This window comes from Canis lupus, chromosome 1, assembly GCF_003254725.2.
Source record: "Canis lupus dingo isolate Sandy chromosome 1, ASM325472v2, whole genome shotgun sequence".
NCBI classification, from domain to species: domain Eukaryota; kingdom Metazoa; phylum Chordata; class Mammalia; order Carnivora; family Canidae; genus Canis; species Canis lupus.
The window spans coordinates 69,845,953-69,861,619 of NC_064243.1; the positions used below are offsets into that span (position 1 = coordinate 69,845,953).

Sequence of the window (15,667 nt, forward strand, 5' to 3'; positions counted from 1 at the left end):
GTGAGGAAGATGAGAAAACTTCAGACACCTCTGCAGCTTCAAACAAATCCATAGGAAACCTAATTGCTACAGAGGATCACACCTAAACTCTAGTTCTATGAATGCTGGTATATATTTTTAACAACTCTTTTAATATTGAATGACTAAGAAGTTATTAGAATTCTTTGCACTAAATTTATTAGCCTGGGGGAGAAAATAAGTGGGAAATACACTCTTAGAAGATGGAGTATGTGCTAGCTCCAAGCTAGAGCTTCAGAACTCAAGTGGGGCTCTGAGAAAACCCAGAGAGGCTTCCTGAGACTACAGAAGGCCTTGAGCACATCCCCTACTCAGAAAGTGCAAAAGTCACGCTCCAGACCATCTGTCAGCATCGGAGGCCTTTGGCAATCCCAGGCCAGGTCTTTTTAGGAAAAAATTAACTTGACAAGTGTCATTTAATTTAATTTAATGAAGAATAACTAAGAACTTATTACATATTTCAAGATATCTAAAACAATAGCAAAACAGTAAGGTCCAGGTTCTTTCCAACCTCCAGCCAGGGCCAAAGCCCTTCTCTGAACAGGTACTTATCAGCAGACAGGAAAGGATCTTTTCTGCAGTCCTTTGCATCTGCCTGCTTGTTAAAGCCACTAAGATCTGGAAAATGGTCAATATTCACATAAGTAAATATTTTTGAGTATTAAACATGTGCACTTTCATGGGACACACATACATGTCACACAAGCTTGTTCTGGATGTGACCGTTTCCAGATATGCCAACCATTTCTTGTGATGAGAATCCCAGGGCCAGAAGTATCCACCTTGAAAATGAACAGACCCAGGTTCAAATTCCCACCACTTTGTGTTCAGTTATGAGGACATAGGCAAATTCTATTTCTCAGTTTCCTCGTCTGAACAATGAGTGTAGATCACCCAGCTCCCAGAGTTGTAGGAAGGATCAAATGTAAGTGTGTATAGAAAGCCTATCACATATTATGTGCTCAATAAATGGTAGAGGTTATTGTTATTCTGTGAGGAAAGACAGAAAGAGCATAACATCTCTCGATTATCTACTTGCCATATACTGTGTTTAGAGCTTCTGCATGTATATTTCACTTTGTGTACATATACACACAACTGTGACATAACTGTTAAGAATCATTTCTTTAAGTTAAAATCATAACTATCACGCAAATATAAAATGAACATGAGTCAAATATTTTATTTAACTTATTAATGAGAAAACTAGTAAGATATTACATTTATTAAAAAAAATTAAAAACACGTATGTAGTCTATCAAGAATATTGAAATGAATTTAGAAGTATTTTAAATTGCTTGGTATCCACACAGCTATCAATTGCATTCCCCTAGACAAAATTTATTTGAATCTCTATGTTCAAGAATCATCTGCATTACTATATTCTTTCTATTATTTCAGAGTTGTAAAGCAGCTTGAAGACAATAAAATCAGATCATCTGTAGGGGTTATTAGCACCCTTTAAAATTTTTTTCATTTCAATTTTTTTTACATTTTCTGACAATCGTTATATTCCCATTTGCAATTGAGGAAACAAAATCATGGTGATCGTGAAATCTGTCTACAATCACAAAAAGTATAAATGGCAGGGGCTGAATTTAAACTCACCTTTTGAGGATACCTGCCTGGGTGGCTCAGCGGTTTAGTGCCTGCCTTAAGCCCATAGTGAGATCCTGGAGTCCTGGGATCGAGTCCCACATCAGGCTCCCTGCATGGAGCCTGCTTCTCCCTCTGCCTGTGTCTCTGCCTCTCTCTCTCTCACTCTCTCTGTCTGTCTCTCTCTGTGTGTCTCTCATGAATAAATAAATAAACTCACCTCTCATCACTCCAAAATTAGAGTGGTTTTATTTGAAGAACTGGGATTTGTTTTTTCTTCTATTTTTCAGGGGATGAACAATCAATATATCCGTCGGGAAGTCTTTTGCTGTGAAACTTGTCATGAGCTCAAAAGTTTCTGGGAAAAAGAAATTAGCAAACAGACTTGTTACAGGGAACTGGAGGAAGATCGTCAGGGAAGGAGCGCCCTGAGAAAGTATGTGGATTATTTCTCTACTATTTTTTAAATTGCCTTTCTGTAGAAATATACCAAATGTGAAGATAGGAGACCGAATGATTTTCATTATTACTGTTGTAAGAATGAAAATATTCAATATGGTATGGTAAAGTCAGGGCAGCCATGAGAAGAAAGGAAGCAAGACCTGGAAGAAGTTTATTATATTCATAGTTCTAGAGAAATGTTCACTGCATACCACGCAGGGCCACAGAGGAAGCACCAGGTCTTGTGCAGTGGCAAAAGAAAGAAGCAAAAAAAAAAAAAAAAAAAAAGACAGAAGCATGGTGAAAATCTAGTCCAGAACTGTTATTGGAGTTTCTGAGCAAAAATCAGGGCAGTGTAAACAGTTTAGGATTGGCTAGTTTGAATAATTCCAGAGGGCTTTGGGCTAAGACGTGGTTTATAGTTGTATGGCACTTAGCCCTGGGATGATTTAGGAAATGTGAAATATGGCTTCATGTGTGAGTCTTAGGGGTGGTTGGGACCCCCGATTTGGGATTGGTTGACATGTTTACAGCAAGCCTTTTGATATCTCTAAGAAAAGGCAAGTTTTGGGCTTTTCCATGACCAACAAGCTTCTTAAGATGTCAAAACATCATAAATATAGAAAATTCAAGACACAATTAAGTCATCTACTCATTCAGTCTTATCACCACATATACCATGGTTTTTCAACCTTGTACTATCGACAATTAGGGCCGGGGTAGGGGGCTGTCCTGTGCTTGTAAAGTGTTTAACAGCATCCCTCATAACATTACAGTCCAATAGGACTCTCCCCTACCCATTTTGACAATAAAAAATATCTTCTAACATTACCAAGTATTCCTTAGAGGGCAAAGTCACCCCTTATTGAGAACCAGTGACATAGATAAGGATGAGCCTTTTATATATAAATAAAATGAGGTTCTATTATTTATACCTTGATAAACTGAAAAAAAACTTTCCTCGCCTTTCCTCTGTTGCAATCCCCAGGACATGAGGAACACTGAATTTCAGGGTTAGGTCAACAGATATATGTAAGTATAAAAGATCTCACATCTAGGATGATATATATTAATATTCTTGGGGAAAGGAAAATGTGGTCTTCCTCTCTTTGGCAAATAAACTGGTTTTTCTTGCCAAAGGAATCTGCTGAGGGGGAACATATAGTTATGAGAGGTCACATGTGTCAACAGAACTCTGAATAAAAAAGCCTTGCCCTCACAAGTGCAAAACTTTGGAGCAGACAGATCCAGATCAACCCAACTTTTTAGATATTATCTAGTTTCCTCTCTCCCTAAAATGGGAACAACCGAGCTAAGCTGTCTGTTTTGCCAAGATGCCTACTTCAAAGTGGAGTGGCAACTGAGCATTCTGCTAGCCACAAAAACTATGCCTCCATGTTTCTGATCATGCTGAGCTGAAAATAATTGTAATCCACATGTGTTGAACCAATATTAACTTCTAAAAACCCCTTTTTTTTTTTTTAATCTCTGGAGGGGGTATAGCTTCTCTCCATACCCAAAGAAGAGATATGCCACCATTCTAGCTACATTCTTGTTTATCTAGAAAGCAAAATCAGGCCTTCCTACGTGCTAGAATAGTTGCATATTAGAGCATCCAGTCCCGGTGATTCCAGGAGAGTGAGGAAAGTCAGTTGTGTGGTTCCTGCCATCTCCCAGCCTCCATGTCTTGGCCCCACAATCCCACTGGGAGCCAGATCCCAGCATGAACTCTCCGTACATCTTCTAGATGAACAATGTGAGTTAAAAGTATAATTTGTAATATCATTTTATTTTTCTCAAAATATATACACAGTCTATCTATATATACAAGCAAAAGATTAAAAGAAAATGCACTAAGATACGCAGTGATTTTTTTAAAGATTTATTTATTTATTTATTTATTTATTTATTTATTTATTTACTTATTTATTTGAAAGAGAGACAGAAGAGAGAGAGCACAAGCAGGGGGAGCAGGGGGAGGGACAGAAGAAAAAGCAGGCAACCCACTGAGCAAGGAGCCCAACTCTGGGCTCCATCCCAGGACCCTGGGATCATGACCTGAGCTGGAGGCAGACACTTAACTGACTGAGCCACTCAGCGCTCCTAAGAGTGATTATTTTTGACTACTAGAATGGCAGATTTGATGTGTATGAGCCCTCCTAGTATTTCCAAAGTTTCTACAAGGATGTTTTGCCATTTTGTAATTAGGCAAAATAATATTATAAAAAAGGCAACCAAGGGGGATCCCTGGGTGGGTCAGCGGTTTAGTGCCTGCCATCGGCCAAGGGCATGATCCTGGAGTCCCAGGATCGAGTCCCACATCAGGCTCCCTGCATGGAGCCTGCTTCTCCCGCTCCTATGTCCTGTCTCTGTCTCTGTCTCTCTCTCTCTCTCTCTCTCTCTCTGGTCTCTCATGAAAAAATAAAATAAAATCTTTAAAAAACAAAGAAAAAGGCAACCAAGGAAGGGGCAAGATTGCAGAAGAATAGAGGGACCTCATTTCATCTGGTCCCTTGAACTTATCTAGATACCTATCGAATCATTCTGAACACCCAAAATTCAAACTGAGACGTAAGAAAAGAATTGCTAGAACTCTACAAGTAGAAAAGTGGCCCCTTTCTGCAAAGTAGGAGGAGGTGCAGAGAAGTGAATCCCAAGAGATATATTGGAAGATAAATGGGATGAGGGGTGGGGATCCTCAGTAACTTGGTTCCTGGAAAGTGATATAGTCCCCAAGTGCAAAATAACGACCCTTAAAAATAGGCTCCAGTGAAAGATATCAATGCCTGAAAGATGTTCAGGTGGTGAAATGGGGCAGAATCCTGGTCGGAACAGTATGGTCTTGGGATCTCTGGAATCACAGAAAGAATGGGGGTGCTTGAACTGGTAGAGTTCCCAAGCATTGGAGCCAGGAAACTGGTTAGGTCTGGGAGGGGGCTCTGAGATCAGTTCACCATAAACTGTGAGCAGTGGTCCCATGGGGTGACAGCTTTCCATGTGAGGACTGTGCAAAGGACAGAAACATAGAGATCCTCTGCCTTCCCCTGAGAGGGGTGGAGTAAGTATGCACATGATAAAGAGCTTCCAGGAATAGACAGAAACTGAAAGAATATGTGACCACCAAACCGACTCTGCAATAAATATTAAGGGGGACCTTGTAATAGAAAGAGGGAGCAAACAGAAACAATCCACAAAAATAGGGACTGAATAGGTAATACGATGACACTAAATTCATATCTTTCAATAGTTACTCTGAGTGTAAATGAGCTAAATGATTGCATCAAAAGACACAGGGTATCAAACTGGATTAAAAAGAAAGACCCATCCATATGCTGTCTACAAGACACACATTTTCAGGATGCCTGGGAGGCTCAGCGGTTGAGCGCCTGCCTTCAGCCCAGGGCGTGATCCTGGAGTCCTGGGACTGAGTCCTGCGTCGGGCTCCCTGCATGGAGCCTGCTTCTCCCTCTGCCTGCATCTCTGCCTCTCTCTGTGTGTGTGTCTCTCATGAATAAATAAATAAAATATTTTTTAAACAAAGACACTCATTTTAGACCTGAAGACAGCTTCAGACTGAAAGCAAGGGGGTGGAGAATCATTTATCTTGCTACTGGATCTCAAAAGAAAGCTGGGGTAGCAATCCTCATATCAGATAAATTAGATTTTAAACCGAAGACTGAAGTAAGAGATGAAGAGGAACACTATATCATACTTAAAGGATCTATCCAGCAAGAAGATCTGACAATTATAAATATTTATGCTCCTAACTTTGGAGCAGCCAATTATATCACCCAGTTAATAACCAAATTAAAGAGATACATTGATAATCATACAATAATAGAAGGTAATGTTAACACCCAACTCAGAGCAATGATAGATCATTTAAGCAGAAGATTAGCAAAGAAACAGGGCTCTGGATGACACACTGGGCCTGATGGACTTCACAGATATATACAGAACATTCCACCCCAAAGCAATAGATCATACATTCTTCTCAAGTACACAAAAAACTTTCACCAGAGAAGATCCCATACTGGGTCACAAATCAGGTCTCAACCAATACCAAAAGATTGGGATTATTCCAGGACGCCTGCGTGGCTCAGCGGTTGAGCATGTCTTTGGCGCAGGGCGTGATCCCAGGGTGCTGGGATCGAGTCCCACATCAGGCTTCCTCCATGGAGCCTCCTTCTCCCTCTGCCTGTGTCTCTGCCTCTCTCTATGTCTTTAATGAATGAACTGTTGGTGGGAATGTGAACTGGTGCAGCCACTCTGGAAAACCGTGTGGAGGTTCCTCAAAAGAGTTAAAAATAGACCTGCCCTACGACCCAGCAATTGCACTGCTGGGGATTTACCCCAAAGATGCACATGCAATGAAACGCCGGGACACCTGCACCCCGATGTTTCTAGCAGCAATGTCCACAAAAGCCAAACTGTGGAAGGAGCCTCGGTGTCCATCGAAAGATGAATGGATAAAGAAGATGTGGTTTATGTATACAATGGAATATTACTCAGCCTTTAGAAATGACAAATACCCACCATTTGCTTCAACGTGGATGGAACTGGAGGGTATTATGCTGAGTGAAATAAGTCAATCGGAGAAGGACAAACATCTCATTCATTTGGGGAATATAAATAATAGTGAAAGGGAATAGAAGGGAAGGGAGAAGAAATGGGTAGGAAATTAGAAAGGGAGACAGAACATAAAGACTCCTAACTCTGGGAAACGAACTAGGAGTGGTAGAAGGGGAGGAGGGCGGGGGGTGGGGGTGATTGGGTGACAGGCACTGAGGGGGGCACTTGACGGGATGAGCACTGGGTGTTATTCTGTATGTTGGCAAATTGAACACCAATAAAAAATAAATTTATTATTTAAAAAAATGAATGAATAGATAAAATCTAAAAAAAAAAGGTTAGGATTATTCCTACATATTTTCAGACCATAGTGCTTTGAAACTTGAACTCAATCACAAGAAGAAATTTGGTAGGAATGCAAACACCTGGAGGTTAAACACCATCCTACTAAAGAATGAATGGGTCAAGATTCATGCAAATGAATGAAAATGAAAACACAACTGTTCAAAACCTTTGATATACAGCAACAACAGTCCTAAAACAGAAGTACACTGCGATACAAGCTTCCCTCAAAAAATTGGAGAAATCTCGAATACACTAAGGAACCTTACACCAAAAAGAGCTGGAGCTATATCAGCAAATAAAGCCCAAACCCCCCAGGATATGAGGATTAATAAAGATTAAAACAGAAATCAATGAAATAGAACAGTAGAAACCAGAACATTAGAACAGATTTATGAAACTAGGAGCTGGTTCATTGAAAGAAGTAACAAGATTGATAAACGCCTAGCTAGACTTATCAAAAACAAAAGGGAAAGAACCCAAATAATAAAATCATGAATGAAAAAGGAGAGATCACAACCAACACCAAGTAAATTCAAACAATTTTAAGAACATATTACGAGCAACTATATGCCACCAAATTAGGCAATCCCAAAGAAATGGATGCATTCCTGGAAACTACCAAAACTCAAAGAGTCAAAGACTGATTAAAATTAATAAAAAATTTAATTAAAAATCAATAAAAGAAAGGACAAGAAGCATATGACCAGGATGCCTGGGTGGCTCGCAGGTGGGCATCTGCCTTCAGCTCAGGGTGTGATCCTGGAGTCCCAGGATCGAGTCCCACATCAGGGTCCCTGCATGGAGCCTGCTTCTCCCTCTGCCTGTGTCTCTGCCTCTCTCTCTCTCTCTCTCTCTCTCTGTCTCTGTCTCTCATTAATAAATAAAATAAAATATTATAGAAATGTGTTAATTTGATGAGAAGCAGAGGGCAATGCAAGATTTGATGGGTATAAGATTTATTACGGGAAACACCTGTGAGAGAAAAATGGGGAGGAAGTTATGGTGTGCTAATAAATGTTTAACAATTGGCTCACTGTGGGAAAAAAATGTACATACATACATGTTTATCATAAATTTCACAGGCATAAAGGATGTATAGCACACAATTTATAAATATTAATAAGATATACAGTGCTCTTTATTATACATTCCATAAAGCCAACTGATTTTCATAGTATACTTTTATTGGTTTTTGCCAGCCTCTTTCATCTATAGCCAATCTGTAGTTGAAATTCAACCATAATTTGACAAAATCACACAATGAATAAATACTTAATTACTATTAATTTAACAAATAGGTCAAGGATAGTTTTCTAGTACTGGAAGACAATTTATGTATGTATGTATTTGTTTGTTTCATATTAGCAATGTAATACCTATAGACACACCATACTTCTAAATTTAATCTGCATTATTAAAATTATCTCCATTATTTCATAAGTCTAGATGAGGGGTCAACAAACATTTTCTATAAAGACAAGGTAGTTAATATTGAGGGGAGGAGACATGTGTCTCTGTTGCAACTACTTAACTCTGTCATTGTTGCGTGTAAGCAGCTATAGACAATATGTAATCAAAAGTTAGGACTGTATTTCAATGAAACTTTATTTATTAACACAAGCAGCTTGCCAGATTTGGCCTGAGGGACAATACTCTGTCCAGACAATGAACAAAGCAATAAACCAAGTCATGACTTATAGTGTTTGCCAACATCTGTGTTGTAAATAGTTATTTCAAGCTTCCAATGAGATATCAGTGAAGATGAGTGGAGAATGCAGTGTACTCCATCATATAATAATTTCAGCATATAAATATAATAAGCCTAAATAACCTGAAGATCATAGATTATTGTAAAATGCAGTAAAATAATTAGAAAGTGATGAATCTCACATAGTTATGACTGTTTTTAATACAATTAGAATCAATGTAATTAATATAACATTAAATTAATCTTATAAATTTAATAGATTAACATAATTTAATTATAACTTTATAATTTACTTTTAATGATGGCCAAATTTAATAACCAGCTTACAAAATTTCTAAAAAAATTGATTTTCCCCACAAACTAAAAGTACACCACTAGGAAGAGCCAGAGGACACAGGTCTGGCCTCCATGAAGGAGAAAGGGAAGGAAGTGGAACAGGGTTAGGCAGCAGGGCAAGCCAGAAAATGTTTTGGTCAGACTAGTGTGAAGTTCTTGAGTCAAAGACAACTGTTAAAGACACTCTGCATCTTGCAGAGATAGGCCTGCATTAGTACCTCTGCTGTGCTCAGTCACTGGTGGAAGGTAGCCCAAGAAAAGTTGGCTTTTTGCAAATGCTTGAGGCAGATGTAGATGGAAAGTAGCTGCAGATGGGAAGTCAGCAAAGCAGCACTATATCCAGGAAAAGTTAAAGACTGTTTAACTAGTGAATGAGTCCACATTATATTAAGGAGTCCATCAAGTTCCATGAAATGCACAGATAGCACTTTATTTAAAAACAAATAGCCATTAGTGAGCTTTAAAAGATCTCAATGACAAAAGTCATGTACATTTGGAGGCAGATTTAGTTACAGAATCTTTCAGAGATGCTTAATAAGGGGAGCTTGTGAGCCTGGAGAGGTTACTTACAAGTTAAAATACAAGATAGATACTTAATAAGCATAATGAAGAAAAATAACTTATGGTTACTTTACTAATAGGTATCAACAGAAGGTCATATAAGCTCAATAAATCAACACTTCTTAAGTAAAGTGTGCAAAAAGACCTGTAAGGCAGCTGTCTGCTTAAAGGAGAGCAGGCACTCCATGTTTTATCTCACCTTTCAAACAAGCAAACTGTATTTTTATGTCCATCACTTTAATATAATTTCAGGTAGAATAAGGATATAACTGTCTTAACATTATTCCGCATATCCCTAATTCTTCTCTCAATACTTCAACTTTCAATCCTTGGTTGCTAATATGCTTAAGCAACAACTATCCCTAACAACAGGCCAATATACCAGATTCTTTCCATCCATCCTTGGGCCTATATTGAGTAGTTTTAAGTGAGAAGCTGCCAAGAACTGAATAGTAATAGGTGCCTAGATCCTCAACATATTTATATGCTCTAAATTACTTGCCCTTAGGAATCCCTCTGAGGAAAATAGAGGAGTATATGAAAAGAGTATTATTATTATTCTATTCATTTTTGAAATACATATGAGTGAAAAATTAAGGTAAGATCCAACTTTTTGGTTTTTTTATTTTTTAAGAAAATTGCATTGTTTTTCAATTTACGTTTGTTTGTTTGTTTGTTTATTGGAGTTCAATTTGCCAACATATAGGATATCGCACAGCGCTTATCCCGCCAAGTGCCCCCCTCAGTGCCCGTCACCAAGTCACCCCAACCCCCTGCCCACCGTCCTTTCCCCTACCACTTGTTCATTTCCCAGAGTTAGGAGTCTCTAATGCTCTATCACCCTCACTGATAGTTTCACTCATTTTCTCTCTTTCCCCTATACTCCCCTTCACTATTTTTTATATTCCCCAAAAGAATGAGACCACATAATGTTTGTCCTTCTCTGATTGACTTATTTTACTCAGCATAATACCCTCCAGTTCCATCCACGTCGAAGCAAATGGTGGATATTTGTCATTTCTAATGGCTGAGTAATATTCCACTGTATACATATATCACATCTTCTTCATCCATTCATCTCTCGATGGACACCGAGGCTCCTTCCACAGTTTGGCTATTGTGGACATCGCTGCTATAAACATTGGGGTGGAGGTGTCCTGCCATTTCACTGCATCTGTATCTTTGGGGTAAATCCCTAGAAGTGCATTGCTGGGTCATAGGGCTATCCTATTTTTAACTCTTTGAGGAACCCCTACACAGTTTTTCAGGGTAGATGTACCAGTTCACATTCCCACCAACAGTGTAAGTAGTTCCCCTTTCTCCACATCCTCTCCAACATTTGTCGTTTCCTGTCTTGTTGATTTTCCCCATTCTCACTGGTGTGAGGTGGTATCTCATTGTGGTTTTGATTTGTATTTCCCTGATGGCAAGTGATGCGGAGCATTTTCTCATGTGATTGCTGGCCATGACTATGTCTTCCTCTGTGAAGTTTCTGTTCATGTCTTTTGCCCATTTCATGTTGACTGTATCTTTTGTTGTGCAGAAGCTTTTTATCTTGAGTAAGTCCAAATAATTCATTTTGCTTTTGTTTCCCTTGCGTTCATTGATGTATCTTGCAAGAAGTTGCTGTGGCCAAGTTCAAAAAGGGTGTTGCCTGTGTTCTCCCCTAGGATTTTGATGGAATCTTGTCTCACATTTAGATCTTTCATCCATTTTGAGTTTATCTTTGTGTATGGTGTAAGAAAATGGTCCAGTTTTATTCTTCTGCATGTGGATGTCCAATTTTCCCAGCACCATTTATTAAAGACTGTCTTTTTCCAGTGGATAGTCTTTCCCAACTTATTGAATATTAGTTGAAAATAGAGTTGAGGGCCCATTTCTGAATTCTCTATTCTGTTCCACTGATCTATGGGTCTGTTTTTGTGCCAGTACCATACTGTCTTGATGATCATAGCTTTGTAGTACAACCTGAAATCTGGCATTGTAATGCCCCCAATATGGTTTTCTTATTTATTTATTTATTTATTTATTTATTTATTTATTTATTTATTTTGTTAATTTATTTTTTTAGGTGTTCAATTTGCCAACATATAGAATATCACCCAGTGCTCATCCCATCAAGTGCCCCCGTCAGTGTCCGTCACCCAGTCACCACCAACCCCCGCCCACCTCCCCTTCCACCACCCCTAGTTCATTTCCCAGAGTTAGGAGTCTCTCATGTTCTGTCTCCCTTTCTGATATTTCCTATTTTTTTATAAAATTATTTTTTATTGATGTTCAATTTGCCAACATACAGAATAACACCCAGTGTTCATGCCATCAAGTGCCCACCGCAGAGCCGGTCACCCAGTCACCCTCACCTCCCGCCCACCTCCCCTTCCTCCGCCCCTAGTTCGTTTCCCAGGGTTAGGAGTCTTTCATGTTCTGTCTCCCTTTCTGATATTTCCCACTCATTTTTTCTCCCTTCCCCTTTATTCCCTGACACTATTTTTTATATTCCCCAAATGAATGAGACCATATAATGTTTCTCCTACTCCGACTGACTTATTTCACTCAGCATAATACCCTCCAGTTCCATCCACGTGGAAGCAAATGGTGGGTATTTGTCGTTTCTAATGGCTGAGTAATGCTCCATTCTATACCTATACCACATCTTCTTATCCATTCATCTTTGGATGGACACTGAGGCTCCTTCCACAGTTTGGCTATGGTGGACATTGCTGCTAGAAACATCGGGGTGGGGGGCCCCTGGGTGGCGCAGCGGTTTAGCGCCTGCCTTTGGCCCAGGGCGTCATCCTGGAGACACGGGATCGAATCCCACATCGGGCTCCCGGTGCATGGAGCCTGCTTCTCCCTCTGCCTATGTCTCTGCCTCTCTCTCTCTCTCTCTCTCTCTCTCTCTCTCTCTCTCTGTGACTATCATAAATAAATAAATAAAAATTAAAAAAAAAGAAACATCGGGGTGCAGGTGTCCCAGCGTTTCATTGCATCTGTATCTTTGGGGTAAATCCCCAGCAGTGCAATTGCTGGGTCTAGGGCAGATCTATTTTTAACTCTTTGAGGAACCTCCACACGGTTTTCCAGAGTGGCTGCACCAGTTCACATTCCCATCAACAGTGCAAATGGGCTCCCCTTTCTACACATCCTCTCTACATTTGTGTTTTTCTGCCTTGTTAACTTTCTCCATTCTTGCTGGTGTGAGGTGGTATCTCATTGTGGTTTTGATTTGTATTTCCCTGATGGTGAGTGATGTGGAGAATTTTCTCATGTGCTTGTTTGCCATGTCTATGTCTTCCTCTGTGAGGTTTCTGCATGTCTTTTGCCCATTTCATGATTGGATTGTTTGCTACTTTGCTGTTGAGTTTAATAAGTTCTTTTTAGATCTTGGAAACTAGTCCTTTATCTGATACTTCATTTGCAAATATCTTCTCCCATTCTGTAGCTTGTCTTTTAGTTTTGTTGACTGTTTCTTTTGCTGTGTAGAAGCTTTTTATCTTGAGTAAGTCCAAATGATTCATTTTGGTTTTGTTTCCCTTGCCTTCATTGATGTATCTTGCAAGAAGTTACTGTGGCCGAGTTAAAATAGGGTATTGCCTGCACTCTCCTCTAGGATTTTGATGGAATCTTGTCTCACATTTAGATCTCTCATCCATTTTTAGTTTATCTTTGTGTACGGTGCAAGAGAGTGGTCTAGTTTCATTCTTCTGCATGTGGATGTCCAATTTTCCCAGCACCATTTATTGAAGAGACTTTCTTCCAGTGGATAGTCTTTCCTCCTTTGTCGAATATTAGTTGACCATAAAGCTGAGGGTCCACTTCTGGATTCTCTATTCCGTTCCATTGATCTATGTGTCTTTTTGTGCCAGTACGACACTGTCTTGATGACCACAACTTTGTAGTACAACCTGAAATCTGGCATTGTGAAGCCCCCAGCTCTGTTTTTTATTTTTAATTCCCCTGGCAATTTGGGGTCTTTTCTGATTCCACACAAATCTTAAAATAATTTGTTCTAACTCTCTGAAGAAAGTCCATGGTATTTTGATTGGGATTGCATTAAATGTGTAAATTGTCCTGGGTAACATTGACATTTTCATGATATTAATTCTTCCAATCCATGAGCCTGGAATATTTTTCTATTTATTTGTGTCTTCCTCAATTTCTTTCAGAAGTGTTCTATAGTTTTTAGGGTATAGTTCCTTTACCTCTTTGGTTTGGTTTATTCCTAGGTATCTTATGCTTTTGGGCGCAATTGTAAATGGGATTGACTCCTTATTTTCTCTTTCTTCAGTCTCATTGTTAGTGTATAGAAATGCCACTGAAAAAAAAATGCCACTGACTTCTGGGCATTGCTTTTGTATCCTGCCACACTGCCGAATTGCTGTATGAGTTCTAGCAATCTTGGGGTGGAGTCTTTTGGGTTTTCTCTGTAGAGTATCATGTCATCGGCGAAGAGGGAGAGTTTGACTTCTTCTTTGCCAATTTGAATGCCTTTTATGTCTTTTTGTTGTCTGATTGCTGAGGCTAGGACTTCCAGTACTATGTTGAATAGCAGTGGTGAGAGTGGACATCCCTGTCTTGTTCCTGATCTTAGGGGAAAGGCTCCCAGTGCTTCCCCATTGAGAATGATATTTGCTGTGGGCTTTTTGTAGATGGATTTTAAGATGTTGAGGAATGTTTCCTCTATCCCTACACTCTGAAGAGTTTTGATCAGGAATGGATGCTGTATTTTATCAAATGCTTTCTCTGCATGTATTGAGAGGATCATATGGTTCTTGTTTTTTCTCTTGCTGATATGATCTATCACATTGATTGCTTTACGAGTGTTAAACCAGCCTTGCATCCTGGGGATAAATCCCATTTAGTCATGATGAATAATCTTCTCAATGTACTGTTGGATCCTATTGGCTAGTATCTTGTTGAGAATTTTTGCATCCATGTTCATCCAGGGATATTGGTCTATAATTCTCCATTTTGGTGGGGTCTTTGTCTGGTTTTAGAATTAATGTGATGCTGGCCTCATAGAACGAGTTTGCAAGTACTCCATCTCTTACTATCTTTCCAAACAGCTCCAGTAGAATAGGTATGATTTCTTCTTTAAACGTTTGATAGAATTCAACCCAGATGGCTGGTAAGCCATCTGGCCCTGGAGTTTTGTGTATTGGGAGGTTTTTAATGACTGCTTCAATTTCCTCCCTGCTTATTGGCCTGTTCAGGTTTTCTATTTCTTCTTGTTCCAGTTTTGGGAATTTGCAGTTTTCCCGAAATGCATCCATTTCTTCTAGATTGCCTAATTTATTGGCGTAAAGCTGCTCATAATAAGTTTTTAAGATCGTTTGTATTTCCTTGGTATTGGTGGTCATCTCTCCTTTCTCATTCATGATTTTATTAATTTGAGTCTTTCCTCTCTTCTTTTTAATAAGACTGGCTAATGTTTTATCTATCTTATTAATTCTTTCAAAGAACCAACTCCTGGTTTTGTTGATGTGTTCCACAGTTCTTCTGGTCTCTATTTCATTGAGTTCTGCTCGAATCTTTATTAACTCACTTCTTCTGCTGGGTGTAGGTTCTATTTGCTGTTTTTTCTCCAGCTCCTTTAGGTGCAAGGTTAGTTTTTGTATTTGAGTTCTTTCCAGTTTTTGGATGGATGCTTGTATTGCGATGTATTTCCCCCTCAGGACTCCTTTTGCTGTATCCAAAGAGTTTGAAAGGTTGTATCTTCATTCTCATTAGTTTCCATGAATCTTTTTAATTCTTCTCTAATTTCCTGGTTGATCCTTTCATCTTTTAGCAGCATGGTCCTTAACCTCCACGTGTTTGAAATCCTTCCATACTTCTTCTTCTGATTTAGTTCTTTTTTTTTTAAGATTGTATTTATTTATTCATGAGAGACACAGAGACAGAGGCAGAGGGAGAAGCAGGCTCCATGCAGGGAGCCTGACGTGGGACTCAATCCCAGGTCCCCAGGATCAGGCCCCGGGCTGAGGGCGGCACTAAACCACTGAACCAGCAGGGCTGCCCATGATTTAGTTCTAATTTCAAAGCATTATGGTCTGAAAATATGCAAGGGATGATCCCAATCTTTTGGTATTG

The 15,667-nt window shown here is 39.3% G+C and overlaps 1 protein-coding gene across 3 annotated transcripts in view; it reads right to left on the minus strand.

Moving 5' to 3' along the window:
* The window catches only part of LOC112644574 (protein FAM240B-like), a 265,942-nt gene that overhangs the window by 115,068 nt on the left and 135,207 nt on the right, over positions 1 to 15,667 (minus strand). The window contains exon 3 of one of the 3 annotated variants that reach the window (XR_007413681.1): positions 1,835 to 1,972. The exons of the other annotated variants lie outside the window; for them this stretch is intronic. The gene's annotated coding sequence lies outside the window, so the exon portion shown is untranslated. The remainder of the gene's footprint in view (positions 1 to 1,834; positions 1,973 to 15,667) is intronic. 3 annotated transcript variants of the gene reach the window in all.